The sequence below is a fragment of the Carlito syrichta genome, unplaced genomic scaffold, assembly GCF_000164805.1.
Source record: "Carlito syrichta isolate Samal-C Ts95f unplaced genomic scaffold, Tarsius_syrichta-2.0.1 Scaffold316145, whole genome shotgun sequence".
NCBI lineage: Eukaryota > Metazoa > Chordata > Mammalia > Primates > Tarsiidae > Carlito > Carlito syrichta.
In genome coordinates, this window is record NW_007260241.1 from 125,666 (window position 1) to 142,486 (window position 16,821).

Genomic DNA, 16,821 nt, shown 5'->3' on the forward strand with positions numbered 1-16,821 from the left:
GTAGCGCGTGCCTCTAATTCCGGCCACTTGGAAGGCTGAGGCGGAAGGATCGCCGGAGCCCAGCAGGTCGAGGCTGCAGTGGCCGGGAGCGGCCACTGCACTCCAGTCTGGGTGATAGTGAGACTCCAACTCAAAAAAAAAAAAAAAAAAGTTTAACTCCTCTGTTTCCTTTATTTAAGTCTATTTTCTTTCCTCTTCTAGGATGTGTTTTTATTTCATCTGCTATATTTTGGAAGCCTTCCACCAAACTTCTCATGATGTACAATCATTTTAAACTCTGTTCCCTGTGGTTCATGCTAAGTCAGTTCACACTGTAACCCATTATTAGAGTTAAGCACACATGCTTTTGTCTATCCTCACCAGAAAAATGATAGCAGGGTGACAGGAATATGATTATAGGCTTGCCTCTTTTAGGGTCTGCAGAATTTAATTCAAGAGAATAAAGAGCAGATCTTGGGTCTTGGACCCAAGATTATTTTTCTTCTTGTACTGCTTTTAGAACAACTGATCATGGTTTAAATATATTTATAATAAAGGTTTTTAAATAAAATTAAGATTTTTTAACCTTTTCTATCACCCCTGAGAAGAAATAGATTGAGAACTATCTATTCTTGAGGTCCATATGCAAATAAACTCAAAGTACAAAAGTTTTTTTTAACAAAATTCAAGAAACCTATTTGCCTGGAATGATGTTTATAAACGTTTCTACCATCTGAGTTGATATGGCTTCCAGGACAGATGCTCCTTCTTATATGCTACTCATATATTCAGAGAGAATGTATTTGTTCAGGGATCGGGGAGCAGGGAGAGGAAGGAAAGATTGTACTTCTTTTTTGTACAAATATTAATGCATCTCAAAGCACACAAAAGTCTTTACAGAATCACATAGAGCTAAATAAAAAATCAACACGATGCACTGTTTACCAGCCTGGCATCTAAATGTCAGCTTGGCTCTATTTCTGTGGGGCCTTCTTATTTGATCGTTTTGAAGTGCTCTGGGAACTAAGCACTCGCCTCTGAAGATCTGTGTATTTGCCGATCCAGAGAGGCCTTGAACATACGAGCTGGGAGATGTGGGTTGGCGGTGAGGGCTGGGGGTGGAATCGGAACTGGGTACTTGGAATGAAAATGCTGGATTCGTGAAAACTGGTGCCGCAGAGCAGAAAGCAGGGCTTTGGCTGGCCTTCATTTTATTCTGGTGCTCACCTCTCCACATGAAACAGCTGCCAGAAATACCAAGGAGACGACACAGCACGGGAGCCACACAGATGGATGCTGCTGAAAGTTCTGGACCAAAAGCAAGCTTCGAGTAGCATACGGAGGAGCCCACTCAGGGCCATGCTCCCACATGGAAAGCCAGAGGACAGCGTGGGTGAACTTGGCATGTGTGGCATCCTTTGGCCTCTGGGGTGGAATTTATTCTGAGATTCAAGGACATGAAGCCTCCGAGCACCATATGAAACCTACGCGTACATGTCATAGAACTCCATTTCCATATGACTTATCATCTTTACTTTTGGATAAAAGAAGCCGGATCATCTTGCTTAAAATTAAATACAGACTCAAAAAGTAAAATATTGAAACATAGCCTGTACAGCACTTTTTTTTTTTCCCGTTTGGAATCCCACTCTGCCGCCTACGTTGGAATGCAGTGGCACGCTCTCGTCCACCGCAGCCTTGACCTGCTGGGCTCAGGGGATCCTTCTGCCTCAGCCTTTCCAAGTAGCTAGAACCACAGGTTTGCACCACCACACCTGGCTTATTTTTTTGATTTGTTGTACAGATGAGGTCTCACCATGTTGCCCAGGCTGGTCTCAAACCCCTGGGTTCAGGCAATCCTCTCGCCTCATTCTCCCAAAGTGCTGGGATTATAGGCTTGAGCCACCGTGCCCAGCCAGTTTTTGGGGTTTTTTGTATGTTTGTTTTTGTAAAGTTGGCTCTCACTCTGTTGCCTAGGCCGGAGTGCAGAGGTGTGATCATAGCTTACCTTAACCTTGAACCCCTGGCCTCAAGCAGTTGTCCCATATCTGCCTCCCGAGTCACTAGGATTACAGGTGTGCACCACCATGGCCAGCCCTATACAGATTTAAATGACTGCTTTCTTTTTATGTTTCTGTTTTTTTTTTTAATACTTTAGTTTATTTTAAAGATGTGGGGCACAAGTCAGGATTTGGTACATAAGTAATCTATGTGCAGGTGAATTTGGGCCTCCGACTGGCCCTCACTTTCCCTGGTTTAGGATCAGGTACCTTTATGTTGTTATGTGTCCCCCCCCCCCCCCCCCCCCCCCGCATTCTCTTCCCTGGCAGTGACCCACGACTGCCAATCCCTTCCCTGTGCTATTGTGAGTAATGTTTAGGTCTCACTTATGAGTGAAAACATGTGGCATTTGTTTCTTTGTTCAGAGCCAGATCACTAAGAATGCTTGTCTCAATTCCATGCAATTTGCCGAGACATCCATGATTTTGTCCTTCTTTAAGGCTGCATAGTAGTCCATCATGTATATGTACCACATTTTCTTCATCCAGTCTACTTTCGATGGTCAGTAGGGTTGATTCCATGCTTTTGCTATTGTGAATAGCGTGGCAATGAACACGTGTGTGCAGGTTATCTTTTTTGCAGAACAGTTTGTGCTCCTCTGGGTTTATTCCCAGGAGGGGGATGGCTGGATCAGGTGGAAGGTCAACTTCTAGCTCCCTGAGGTATCGCCACACTGTTTTCCAAAGAGACTGGACTAGCTCACACTCCCACCAACAGTCAGTATAGAAGCCCCATCCATACCGGGGTAAGGAGGTATCTCAGTGTGGTTTTGATTTGCATTTTCTGATTAGTGAGGCTGAGCATTTTTTCATGTACCGGTTGGCTGCTTGCATGTCTTCTTTTTTCCTTTTATTTTTAAAATTAATTTACTTTTTAGTATTTTTAAAATGTGGGGTACAATTCAAGATTCGGTACACAAGTGGTCATCATACAAGTGAAGTTTGAGCCTACCATTGGTCCCCACTTTACCTGGTTTGGGATCAGGTACTGTTACTGATGTTATGTGCTCATTTCCACCCTCCCCCAGCAGTGTTCCACTACTGCCAATCCCTTTCTTATAGTATTATGACAAATGTTCAAGATCCACTTATGAGTGAGAATCTATGGCCCTCTGTTCTTTGTTTCTGTGATAGATCACTGAGTATGACAGATTCTAAATCCATCCAAGTTGCTGTGAAGTCCATAATTTTGTCCTTCTTTATGGCTGTGTAATATTCCACTGTGTATATGTACCACATTTTAAAAATCCAGTCCACTTTCGATGGGCAGCATGGTTGGTTTCATGTTTTTGCTATTGTGAATAGTGCTGCGACAAATGTGTGCGCAGGTTTCTTTTTTGTAGAATGATTTGTGTTCCTCTGGGCATATTCCCAGAAAGGGGTTTGCTGGAGCATATGGAAGGTCAATTTTTAGATCTTTTAGAAATCACCACACTGTTTTTCACAGAGGTTGTACTAATTTACACTCCCACTAAGAGTGCAGAAGCATTCCTTTTTCTCCACATCCTCTCCAGCATCTGTTGTTTTTTGAGTTATTGATGGCCATCCTAACTGGAGTTAGGTGGTATCTCAGTGTGGTTTTGATTTGCATTTCTTTGATGATTAGTGAGGCTGAGCATTTTTTCATGTATATGTTGGCTGCTCATATGTCTTCTTTTGAGAAGTGTCTATTCCTATCTTTTGCTCACTTTTTTTTTTTGAGTTGGAGTCTCACTCCTTTGCCCAGGCTGGAGTGCAGTGGCACACTCACGACCACCCCAGTGTCGACCCACTTGAGCTCAAGTGATCCTTCGGCCTCAGCCTTCCAAGTAGCTGGAGCTATAGGCATGCGCTACCACGTCTGGCTAATTTTTTGATTTATTGTAGAGATGAGGTCTCGCTAAGTTGTCCAGGTGGGTCTCGGACCCATGGGCTCAGGCAATCTTCTCACCTCGGCCTCCCAAAATGCTGGGATTGCAGGCTTGAGCCACCTGGCCTGCCGACTTTTTAATAAGGCTGTTTATTTTTTTCTTTACAACACATTTGAGTTCCCTATAGATTCTGGATGTTAGGCCTTTGTCAGATATACAGTTGGCAAATATTTTTTCCTGTTATGTGGGCTGTCTCTGCACTCTCTTGAACCATCAGACAGAACCATTCTTTTGCTGTGAAAAAGTTTTTCAATTTGATGAGGTTCCATTTGTCTACGTTATCTTTTATGGCATACACTTTTGGCGTTATGATCAAGAGTTTCTTGCCTACTCCAGTGTGTTTTCTTCTAAAATTCTTATTGTTTGAGATTTTACATTTAGATTTTTCATTCATTTAGAGTTGATTTTTGTATATGGCAATAGATGGGAGTCCTGTTTCATTCTTCTGCATGCGGTCAGCCAGTTTTCCCAGCACCGTTTGCTGAATAAGGTCTCCTTGCTCCAGTGGTTGTTACTGACGGCTTTGTCAAAGATGAGTTGATTGAGAGCGAAAGTTTTTGCTTCTGAAATCTCTATTCTGTTCCATTGGTTTAAATACCTATTCTTGTACCAATACCAGGCTGTTTTGATTATTGCAACAAAATTATTTCAGACTTTAAAACTTAAAGTCTGAAGATGTGATACCTCCCACTTGTTTCCTTTGCTGAGGATTGTTTTGGCTCTTCATGCTCTTTTTTGTTTCCATATGAATTTCTGTATTGTCATTTCCAGGTCTGAGAAGAATGATGTTGGTGATTTGATGGGTATCATGTTGCCTTGGGTACGATGGCCATCTTAACAATATTGATTCTTCCAATCCATGAGCATGCAATGTGTTTCCATTTGTTCGTGTCCTCTTTGATTTCTTTAAGCAGTGTTTTGTAGTTTTCTATGTAAAGGTCTTTCACTTCTCTGGTTAGGAAGATGTCAAGTATTTCATTTTGTGTGTGTGTGGCTATGGTGAATGGGATTGTGCTTTTTATTTGGTTCTCTGCCTGCTTGTTGTTGATGTATAAGAATGCACCTGTCTTTTGCGCATTTATTTTGTGCCCTGAGACTTTGGCAAAGTCACTTATCAGTATAAGGAGATTTTTGATAACCTCCCTTGAGTTTTCAAGGTATAGGATCATATCATCTACAAAGAGGGGTAGCTTTATTTACTCGTTTCCTGTTTGGATACCCCTGATTTCCCTCTTTTGCCTGATTGCTGTAGGTAGGACTTCCAACACTGTTGAAAAGAAAAGGTGAGAGTGGGCAGCCTTGTCTTGTTCCTGTTTTCAGGGAAAATACCTCCAACTTCTGTCCATTGAGCAATATGTTGACTGTGGGTTTATCATAGATGGCGCTTACTATTTTGAGGAATGTTCCTTCTGTTCCTAGGTGCTCAAGGATTTTTATCAAGAAGAGATGCTGGATTATATAATCATGTGGTTCTTGTTTTTATATCTGTTGATGTATTGAATTACATTTATGGTCTTCCGGATGTTGAACCAGTCCTGTGTCACAGGAATGAAGCCTACTTGGTCATGGTGGATTATTCTTGAGTTACATTGTTGGACCTGATTTGCTAGAATCTTGTTGAGAATTTTTGCATCTATGTTCTTCAGGGAGATTGGACTGTAATTCTGTTTCCCTGTTGGGTCTTTACCAGGCTTGGTACCAATGTGATGTCAGCTATATAACATGACTTGAGGAGAGTTCTATGTTTCTTAGTTGCCTGAAATACTTTCAATAGCTTTGGTATCAGCTCCTGTTTGTATATTTTGTAGAATTTAGCTGGAACAATCCCCCTACTGGAAATATATCTGGGAGAACTCAAATCGTTCTACCAAAAAGACACCTGCACAAGCATGTGTATTGCAGCACTGTTCACAATAGCAAAAACATGGAACCACCTGTGCTGCCCATCAAAACTGGACTGGATTTTTAAAATGGGGTACATATACATAATGGAATATCACATAGCCATAAAGGACAAATATATGGACTTTGCAGCAACTTGGATGGATTTAGAGTTTATCATTATCAGCGATCTATCACAGAAACAAAAACTGAATACCACATGTTCTCACTCGTAAGATTTACCATAATACTATAAGAAAGGGATTGGCAGTAGTGGGATACTGCCAGGGGTGTGAAGGACCTAACATCAAAAAGGGTACCTGATCTCAAACCGGGAAAAGCAGATATCAAAGGGAGGGCCAAACTTTTCCTATATGATGTTCACTTTATACCTAATCCTGAATTTTACCCCACATTTTTTTTTTTTTTGAATTGTAGTCTCACTCTGTTACCCAGGCTAGAGTGCAGTGGCATGCTCATAGCTCAGTGTTGACCTGCTGGGCTCTGGCAATCCTTCTGCCTTAGCCTTCCAAGTAGCCAGAACTATAGGCATTTGATATCATGCCCAGTTGATTTTTATTTATTTTATTATAGAGGTGAGGTCTCACCAAATTGCCCTGGCTAGTCTCGAACCTGTGAGCTCAGGCAATCCTCTCTGCCTTCCAAAGTGCTGGGATTACAGATTTGAGCCACCATACCTAGCCATACCCCACATCTTTAAAACAACAACAACTATATATATATATATATATATATGTATGAAATCCAAAAAAAAAGGGAATTCAGCTGGGAAGCCATTTGACCCAGGGATTTTTTTTTTTTTTATGATAGAGTAAATTTCTTGGGTTGTTATTGTTCTATTTAGGGTTTCAATTTCTTCTTGTTTCAACTTTGGGAGGTTGCCTGGTGTCAGAAAGTCCTCCATTTCATTTAGGTTTTTGAGTTTGTTTCTGTACTGGTGTGTATAGTAATCTCTTATCTTTTTTGAATTTCTTCAGGGCAGTTGTGACTTGATCTTTTGTGTTTCTAATTGTATTTGTCTGAACTTTTTCTCTTTTTCTTGGTCATTCTAGCTAGGGGTCTGTCATTCTTATTTATCCTTTCAAAGAATCAGCTTTTTGTTTTGTTGACTTTTTTCTATGATATTTTTGTCTTCATGTCCTATAGTTGGGCCTTTTATTTGTGATCTAGATTCTTCTTCTGAAGTTAGGATTTTGGTCGTCTTGTCTTTCCTGCTCCCTTAAGTGTGTTGTTAGGCTGTTTGCCTGAGATCTTTCTGTTTTCCTGATGTGTGTGTATAAAACTGTACATTTCCCTCCTAGTACTGATTTCATGTAATCCCAGAGGTTCTGGTAAGATGTGTCTTTTTTCATTTGTTTCCAGAATCTTTTAATCTCTGTCTTGATTTCTTTGTTGACTTTGGAATTGTTCAGCAGCATGTTGTTTAGTGTCCATGTCTTTGTGTGTTTGGGGGGATCTTGTTGGTGGTGATATTTATTTTTATTCCACTGTGGTCTGAGAAGATGCATGGTGGTATTTCAATCTTATGGAATTTGTTTCTGCTTGATTTATAACTGAGAATGTGGTCAATCTTGGAGTATGTTCCATGTGGACGAGTAGAATGTATATTCTGTAGTTGTTGGACAGAATGTTTTGTAGATATCTATTAAATTCATTTGGTCAAGTTGAGGTTCTGGATCTCCTTAATGACTTTTTGTCTCAATGAGCTATCTGGAGCTGCTAGTGGGGTATTTAAGTCCCCAGTTATGATAGTGTTCGAGTCAATATCCTCTTTTAGTGTTTTTCACAGTTGCTTTATAAATCCTAGTGATCCTGTTGGGTGCATATATGTTTAGGATGGATTGAACCTTTTATCATTATGTAGTGTCCTACTGTATCTTTTAAAATTTTTGATGGCTTGAAGGTTTTTTATCTCATATTAAAATCACAGCTCCTGCCTTTTTTTTTGGTTTTCCAATCACCTGAAAGTTTATCTTCCAGCCTCTAACTTTGAGTGTGTGGGTGTCCTCTATAGTGAGAAGTGTTTCCTAGAGGCCGCATATGGTTGGATCATGTTTTTTTAATCCAGTTTGCCATTCTGTGTCTCTTCAGTGGTGCATTTGGTCCATTCATGTTCAGGCCAGTTCTTGAAATGTGAGAGTTTATCCCTGTCATAAGGCATCTATAAGGCTGTTTTGTTTTCTTTTAACATTTGTATTAACATATGTGTGTTTTTTCAATTTTGCAGGTGCCTTATCTGCTCTGTTGGCTCTGTGTTTGCCTGTACTCTTGTGAAGTACATGGTCTTTTGGGGCTTATGCCTTCTTAAATGTCTTCTGTAGAGTTGGCGTGGAAGCAGTGTAATCTCTTAGGAATTGGATGTCTGGGAAGTATTTTAATTCTCCATCATGGGTGAAGCTTAGCTTAGCTAGGTAGGAAATTCTTGGTTGGAATTGTTTATCTTTGAGAACGTTGAAAATTGAACTCTAGTCCCTTTTAGCTTGTAGTGTTTCTGCTGATAAGTCTGGTACTCTTCCGATTAGTCTTCCCCATTAGGTAATCTGACCTTTCTCTCTCACGGCCTTTAGGATTTTTTCTTTTATACCTACTTTGTGTAAACAAATTACTATGTGACCAGGGTTTGTTATTCTGATTCAATGCCTTGTGGGAGTTCTCTGAATCTCTTGTGTTTGGAAGGTCACATTTCTGGTGAGATGGGAAAGTTTTCTTGGAAAGTCTATGGAATGCTTGCTCCAAGGTGTGCTCCATTTTCTCTTTCTTGCTTCAGGGATACCAATCAGGTATAATTTCGGCCTCTTGATATCATTGCACATCTCTTGGAGGCTTTGCTCCTTCTTTTTGTATTTTCTTTCTATATTTTTAACAGATTGGGTTAATTCCATATTTTGGTCTTCAAGCTCTGAGATTCTTTCCTGTTTGGTTAATTCTGCTTTCCATGCTTGTTAAATGACTACTTTCAAATGTATTTTTTGAAAGAGATTTCACTGTATGAAAAAGGCGTGGCGCACCCAACCTGGAATAGAGTCTATTCTGACTTTATTATGAAGAATGCTACTTACCTGGTATTCTGTACTGAATGTTTATGACCTCCTGAAATTCATATGTTAGAGTCTTAATCCCCAATGTGATGGTATTTGGAAGTGGGCCTTTGGAGATCATTAGATTTAGAGAGAATCATGAGGGTAGAGTCCTAATGATGGGATTAGTACCCTCATAAGAAAAACAAACAAACAAACAAAACAGAGAGCTAGCTCTCTTTCTTTAAGGCAGCCAGAAAGAGTACCTTCACCAGACCCCTACCACACTGACACACTTATCTCAGACTTCCCAGCCTCTAGAACTGTGAGAAATAAATATCTGTCTATTGACCTACCTAGTCTATAGTATTTTGTGATAGCAGTCCGAAACAATTAAGATACCTGGGATGCCCACTTTGCCCACCAGAACAGTGTTTTCAAATGAGTTTATCTCCCTTGTTTAAGTGTCTGGGCTTAAGTTTGTGTGGAAGGGGCTTTGCAAAACCACAAAACAATAATTAAAAATAAGCAACCGAACCCAACTAAGAAATGTGCTACATTCAATTTTCTGACTAATTTTTTTAAAATCAATTTTGGCAATTAGCCATGTGTAGGCATCAGAACTCTCTGCTTCTGGTATTCAGTCCCATCACCTTTTTACTAATGTGCAGGGAAACTGGTTAGAGCAGAGTCTTTAACCTAGTTTTGGCTTAAATCCTCCTTAAGTCTAAGTCCTGCTGTGGCCCTGGTCCCAGATCTTGCCCTGATCTAATGTCTTGTCTGCACCTGGATCCATCCAAGTTAAGTAGCATTTTCCTGGTAACAGAGATGGCTGTAGAATTGGAGTGTGTGTAGTCTCTTAGTCTAAAATCAGACCTTTAAAATGTGTAATATTCTAAATGCTAACTTGGAAGGCATACTTTTCTAGTTATATGTGAAGCCCAGCCTTTGAAGTACACACTTCATCTCTTCTATTTCTATTGCTCTTGGGGTTTTCTTTTGAGAACAATTTTGGTTTGAACGTTGCCATAAACTACCTTAGGATTGTAAAGGAATTATTCGCCTGCTGGCTGCCGCCTAAGTCCTCTTGCTGTCTTCTGAAGTTTTGCTGGGCTAATCTTATACATCTGCTTTTCTGTGAGTTATATTTGCACAATGAGGCTTATGGTGACCATGTGCCAGGTACTGTGTCATCATTTCTTTCATAGCCACATAAAATCTATCTGCCAAGAATAAATACATCATCCAGTAAGAAGTAAAAAGGGGGGAGGGAGATATTAAAAAAGGAAAGAGACATTCTACAATATATGAAATTCAGAATACTAGCCTCCCTCCCACTTTTAACCAAAAAATTTTACCAGCTTCTTTGTAGAACAAGTTCTAAAGGAAGGCCATTCACCTTGAACAATGATCATAACACTGTAAGAAAGGGACTGGCAGTCGTGGGAAACTGCCAGGGAGATGGGGGATGGTATTGGCAATGGAAGGAAACTGCCAGAGGAGGGAGGGGCACACCTCACCAGCAAGGGTGTCTGCATAAGGGACATTTGTGTACCTAACCCTGAATTGTACCCCACATCTCTAAAACGAAAAAAGAAAAAGAAAAAGAAAGTCCGTCCATTTATTAAGTCTCAAGTTTTTACCCTCAAATTTCCCATATTCTAGTGACAGTAGGTACAAGTAATTAAAACACAACACTATGGCAGAGGGGAGAGGCCACAGAGAAACACACTGCTCTTTAGCCTAGCATAGCCAATGATCGCTTCACGGAAGTAGTCGCATTTAGGCTGGGTCTTGATGTCTTGACAAGTTTTAAGGGTAAAAGGACAAAGAGAAAAGTATTAGTTGAGCCCTACGCAATTGCTATTTCTTAGGTCAAAAACAGTTCAATAGCATTCATTCATATGGTTTGGCAAAATAAGACACCACTAAAATTTTGAGAGTGCATGGGTTGTATGTGAAAGTGGAAGAAAGATGAAAGTAATTTTGAGCAGTGTAGCGAGGACCAGGCTAAGAAGTTCGGGTTTTATTTTATAAGCCATTGAAAGTCTCAGATGATTTTGACCAATAGATTTAGATGTCAAGTTCTGGCTTAATAACATGTGGACCGGGGTCAGCCAAGACAAGAAGCTGTTTGGAGGGTGTGCTGTCAGTCCAGACATGAGATGATGAGGCCTTGACCTCCACACAGGCAGCGAGATGGGAGGGGAAGAAACAAAACATTGTCGGCTGGAGAATCAGTCGAATTTGTCAGTCCACCAGTCATGGAGGATGAAAAGAGAGTCAAGGCAGAAGTTTCAGCTTGAATGAAAGAATGGTGGGTAGAAACGGACAAAGAGAAGAGAAGGTGCCTGGGGCCTCTGGGAGCCATTGCTGGTACCTCCAATCAGGGACAGTTGAGTTAAAAAATAGGGTGCCAGCACTCAGGAGAAAGGGTAGGGCTTGTCATGAGTGAAGGCTTAGAAACTTAGCAGATAGAGTTGAAGGTGGTGGACCGTGAGGAAGCCCTGAGATGAGCCAACCCTAAGACTCAGGCAGAGGAAGAGCAGGCCATGGGGAGGGTTGAGCGGCAGCAAAAGAGATGAAAGTCGTGTGCAGGCGAAAGAGTTCTTCTGGAAGACAAGACAGGGCATGGTGCAAGGATGGGGTGCTCAGTTATGATTTCCTGGGAAAGTCATGTGTGAGGGGACACTCAAAGTCTATCATACGCTGTAGCGGTCTGCCGAGTAAACTGGGAACCAATATTAAACATTATTGGAAGAATTCAGACCTTAGATGTTAGAAAAACAAAGATTTTGGAGACTGGTGCAAGCTCACTTAGGCCCTAAAGCTTTTTTATTTTTCAGCTTTTGCACAAGGATGTACGTATAATGATAGTTGATGGTGCAATGCATGTCAGAGTTTCAGTTTTCTGCTTTCCTTTATGCTTTTTTTTAACTTGCAATTTTTTTATTTTAAAATTGTGGGGTACAATCCAGGGTTAGGTATACACATATACATTGTGCAGGTACCCCTGTTAATGAGGTGTGCACCCCCCTTCCCCAGGCAGATTTTGACTACTGTCGATCCCACCTCCCTGTCCCCCCTACCCCCCGCAGTTTCCTGCTACTGTCAATCCTTTTCTTATAGTATTACGGTAGTTGTTCAAGATCCACTTATGAGTGAGAACATGTGATGCTCAGTTCTTTGTCTCTGTGAAAGATCGCTCAGTATTATAGACTCTAATTCCATCCAGGTTGCTGCGAAGTTCATGATTTTGTTCTTCTTTATGGCTGCGTAATATTCCATTGTGTACATGTACCACATTTTAAAAAATTCAGTCCTCTTTTGATGGGCAGCATGGTTGGTTCCATGCCCTTGCTATTGTGAACAAGGCTGCGATAAACATACGCATGCAGGTATCTTTATTATGGAGTGATTTGAGTTTTTCCGGGTATATTCCCAGTAGGGGAATTGCAGGGTCATGTGGAAGGTCGATTCCCTTTATGCTTTTTAAAACACACACATGTAGGCATACACCCCGTGTCACCTTTTTCTGTGAAGAGTTCTACAGTCTTTACAGATGTTGCATAAATAGTCCTTCCTTCTCAACTCTGTGCTGTGGGTAGAAATAGTAGCTTTGTGCTGGTAAAGAGGGTTAAGAGATTTGGGAGGGGTTAACTGTAGATAGAGTATAAATGATCAGACTGTGATTCTCAAGACAAATCTTTACCTCCAAGAGAAAGCTCAGCCGCTAAGATGCTGCATTCTTAGTATCTTCTTCCTCCCTCCTTGCTGCATGATAAGACAGAGAATAATGACTAAAATCTTCAGTGCAACCACTTAAACTTAAGCCTTTATTCTTCTAGAACAACTCTTAGTTGACACAAGCTAAAACAGAGCAATCACATTAATTTGCTGCCTAAATTTGAAATCAAGTTTGTAGATCTGATTTTAGATCTGAATTCTGAAAAGCTACCACTGAGCTCTGTAGAAGTGATGATCAAGAATCAGGGGTTGCCAGAGTTATTTGATTTTGAGCTCCTGAGAAGAGAACCCAGGAGCCCCAGTTCCCACTCCAAATACTTGAGTAGATCAAGGTAAAATTGGGTCCATAGCCGGGAGTGGTAACGTGCTCCTGTTGTTCTGGCTACTTGGAAGGCTGAGGCGGAAGGATCCCTGGATCCCAGCAGGTTGAGGCTGCGGTGGCCGGGAGTGTGCCACTGCACTCCAGTCTGGGCAGCAGAGTGAGACTCCAACTCAAAAAAAACAAAAAACAAAAAATCAGGTCCTGCATGTGCCTGGCGTATTTGCTGTGGCCTTTTTGAGTCTTTAGCTAGCCTTTCAGCTGTTGTTAATGCCACAGCTGCAGCCCTGAGTCAGTTAGTCTGCAGACAGACTGCTTTTCCACACACTTTGGCACATTGATCTGGTAACTGAAAGGTAAGGTAAGAGAGAAAGTCTGCAAGGCTTCAAGTTTTTAATAGTAAAATACTACAGAACTAGCATTTTTTTTTTTTTTTTTTTTGCATAAAAGCATGAAAGAGGATGCTGGCCTGGTTTCTGTTATCCATGTTAAATAATAGTAAACTAGAGATAGTTGTAACTGTGACACTTCTGGGACCAAGGCTGCACAGACAAAGTTCTCCAAGTGTAGTCATGGGAGAGACAAAGAGATGCATGGGTTTGTCGAGTGGCTTTTTGGTGACTGACAAACAGTTGTTGTGTTAGAAAGGATATACTATAAATGTTTTAAGGAGAGGAACAATGGATACAAAGACTGGACTTAAACTGTAAAGTAAAAATAGAGAAATTAAATAAATGTAAGGTAAATTAGTGTCACCATTCACCTCAGTATCGCCTTCCTCACACACATAAGTTGCTGCTTTTATAACAGGATGTGTATCTGCTTTTCGATTTTCTCCAAACCCAAACAGATTCTAGTAAGCTTCCTTAATTGTGCAGCCTCTGTTTTCTACTTCCCATATCACAGCTATGGTCTGCAGTTTTCTTGATCTTGTTTCTCTGATTTCTTCTCTTTTGCCTTTTTCCTTTGCAATGTTGCTTTGATTCTTTGGATTTTCATCAGGGGCCTTTCTGCCTCCTCTCACTTTCTTCTTTACATCTCCTTGTAGCTTACTTCTCTTCTGGTTTTGTCTTGCCTCCAGATGTCACTTCTTTTCTCTTTCTCTTCTCTTCTTTATCTTGTCTTCGCCGCCTTATCTGCCATTGACAAGAGCTAGAAACAACACAGTACAATAACTTGTCATGTGTATTGTTCATAGTGGACAGTACACATCTAGGAGCAGTGAAGGCCAGTCTCCTCGGGGACTAAAACCAGCAATATGGCAACAACTCCTGTGTCCATTAGAGAAAAGACAGATGCCAGCTAACCCAGATGCCAGCTAACCACATTCACAGCAGAAAACTGAGAAAATATGGTCTTTGATCTCCAAGAGCTTGGAGAAAATACACTTTTATCATGTTGGCATAATAAAAAAAAGTGGAACAAGTACTTTGCAAACTGTAGAAGAGATAAATATAGGATGTGGTGCTCAAATGGCACGTAAGCATCCTTTTTTTCCCTCTGTGTGAAAAACTGATAGAGAGGCATCCATTCATATCCATTTTGGCCCCGTGCTCTGGCATTCATTTTCACATTATCCTGGTGACCCAGGAAAACAGACTTGCGTAGGAGGCTGGTGATGCTGATGAAACAGAACTGGCCCTGGTTTCATTCTCTTCTGTATGGCTACCACTCTGTCCCAACCACATGCTTCTTCCCAATTCATTCTGCATTCTGGTGTCAGGTCAACCTAACTAGAATACCAGTTTTGTTATATTACTTCCCTTTTCATGAACTTCCAATAGAAAACTGAAATTATATTCAGGAGTGACAATTTGTAAAATGCTGTGTTCACCATAGCCCTGCTATCAACCTTACAGTGTTGTGATAATGACCCAATTGAGATAATATGTGTCAAACCAAGTCAAGAATAGTCAGGTCCTTTAATATACAAAATGCTGTAACGGTGTATTTCCCTGATAGAAAAGTTCACACTCCCCCACACTGAGGACTGCTCGGTCGTTTTATTGTACCCACTACCTTCTGTGTTGTTGTTTTAGCATGTTTTGTGTTGCTATAACAAAATACCACAGACTGGGTCATTTATAATGAACAGAAATTTATTTGGCAGACAGTTCTGGAGGCTGGGAAGTCCCAGGCCTGGGGCTGCATCTGGCGAGGGCCTTCTCGTTACATCCTGAAACAGTGAAGGCTTCACATGCCCAAGAGAGGCAGAGCAGGAGAGGACCAAACCGCGTTTGTAATAAACCCACCCCTCCCCCCATGGAGTGCCACTCCTGTGATCACAACCTGAATCCATTCCAGTGCGCAGGGTCCTGAGAACCCAGTGAGCCCCTTAAGATCCCATCTTCCAGAATGATTGCATTGGGGATTGCGTTTTCAGCACATGAACTTTGGAGGGGGGGGAGCAACACTTTTAAACCACAGCAAGTGACCTCCCCGATGTTTTGCTCACACTGGCCATCCCATCAGCCCCCAGGGCACATTCTCATCTTACTTTCCCGCAGGGTTTTTGCACTGCTGTTTCTTTGGCCTCCAATACAAGTCCCATGGCCTCTTTAGAGAGTCCTTCCTGTGAACCCTCTGTGCGTAGGCCATCCTTAATATTCTCTTTCATAGTATCTTATTTGTTTTTTTTCCTAGCACTTACACAATCTGCCGTCATTTTATGGATAGATCTTCCCCGCTTCATTATCCGTTTTCCCACACTGAACCGTGAGCTCCATGAGAAATGGCGTCTTGCCTGTCTGCTCGCCAGTGCAGTCACAGCGTCCACTGCAGGACCCGGCCCAAAACAGGCGCCCATTCGTATTAGGTGAATGAAAGCATGAGTTGATTATGTTAGGTGAATGAAAGCTTGAGTTGATTGTTTTTGGTTCCCAGGGCCTCATCTAGTCTACCATGTCTCACCCACTGGGCCTCCTCCTCATCCTTGTTGCCCATGTGTGATTTCGCACTTTTGTTCTTCTGCTTCCTTTTGCCTAGAATAGACCTGACTCCTCTCTGTGAGTCAAATCTTCTCCGTAATTCAGGACTTTAGCCCAGTTCCTGTAATTAAAGCAGCTCACATGCTCTAACCCATGCTGATATTTTTTCACTCTGATCATCTGGATTCTTTTGACCTGTAGTACCTATTTTTACTTCTAGATTTTAAACTGTACTTATTTTTAAAGTTAATCTTTCAGTTGTGTTTCTCGCTTTTTTAAAATCGTGAAAGTAGAGTCCTTGAAGGCTAAGATTGTATTCTTTTTCTACTTTACATATGTCTTCTTCCCCCCACTCCAGATAGTCTAGTCTTACCTTCCTTTTTTCCTGCCCTATATACATACCCACACATGTGCACACATGCACACGTGCGTATACACACACACACACACATCTCATCAGAGAAGCAAACAGTAGAAATTTCAAGAAATTTTCTAGGGAGGTTTTATGAAACCCTGAGGAGGAAGGACTTACATCTTGGAAAGTCTTGGAAAATATGGATCCTCTATAAATTTGTATTTCAGAATGGCAGGGGAGAAGGCAGAAATAGGAACTGAGACCTGTTTGTATGTTGAATTGTAGTGCTTTCATGTGAGACAGCTGGGAACACTCATGGACAAAATTTAAGTATTAGATTGCCTAATGATTGTATTGAAGTATAAGATTGCCTAATTCCCAGACTTACTATTAAGGTGCTATTCTGAGTGTCTTATGTTTAAATGGAAGAGACTTACTGGCACAGTTTGTGATACATTTTATATCTAAAGATTAAATTTATATACATATATATTTACTTAAGGAAGATGCGTACTTAAATATTCAACTTATGACAACTGCATTTGTATATATTTACTATAACTGGATTTAAATTTCAAATTCCATTCCATTGAACATAAATGTCA

At 41.0% G+C, this 16,821-nt stretch overlaps 1 protein-coding gene across 1 annotated transcript in view; it reads left to right on the forward strand.

Moving 5' to 3' along the window:
• SLC44A5 (solute carrier family 44 member 5) overlaps positions 1-16,821 on the forward strand; it is a 125,961-nt gene that overhangs the window by 21,241 nt on the left and 87,899 nt on the right. The window lies entirely within an intron of this gene.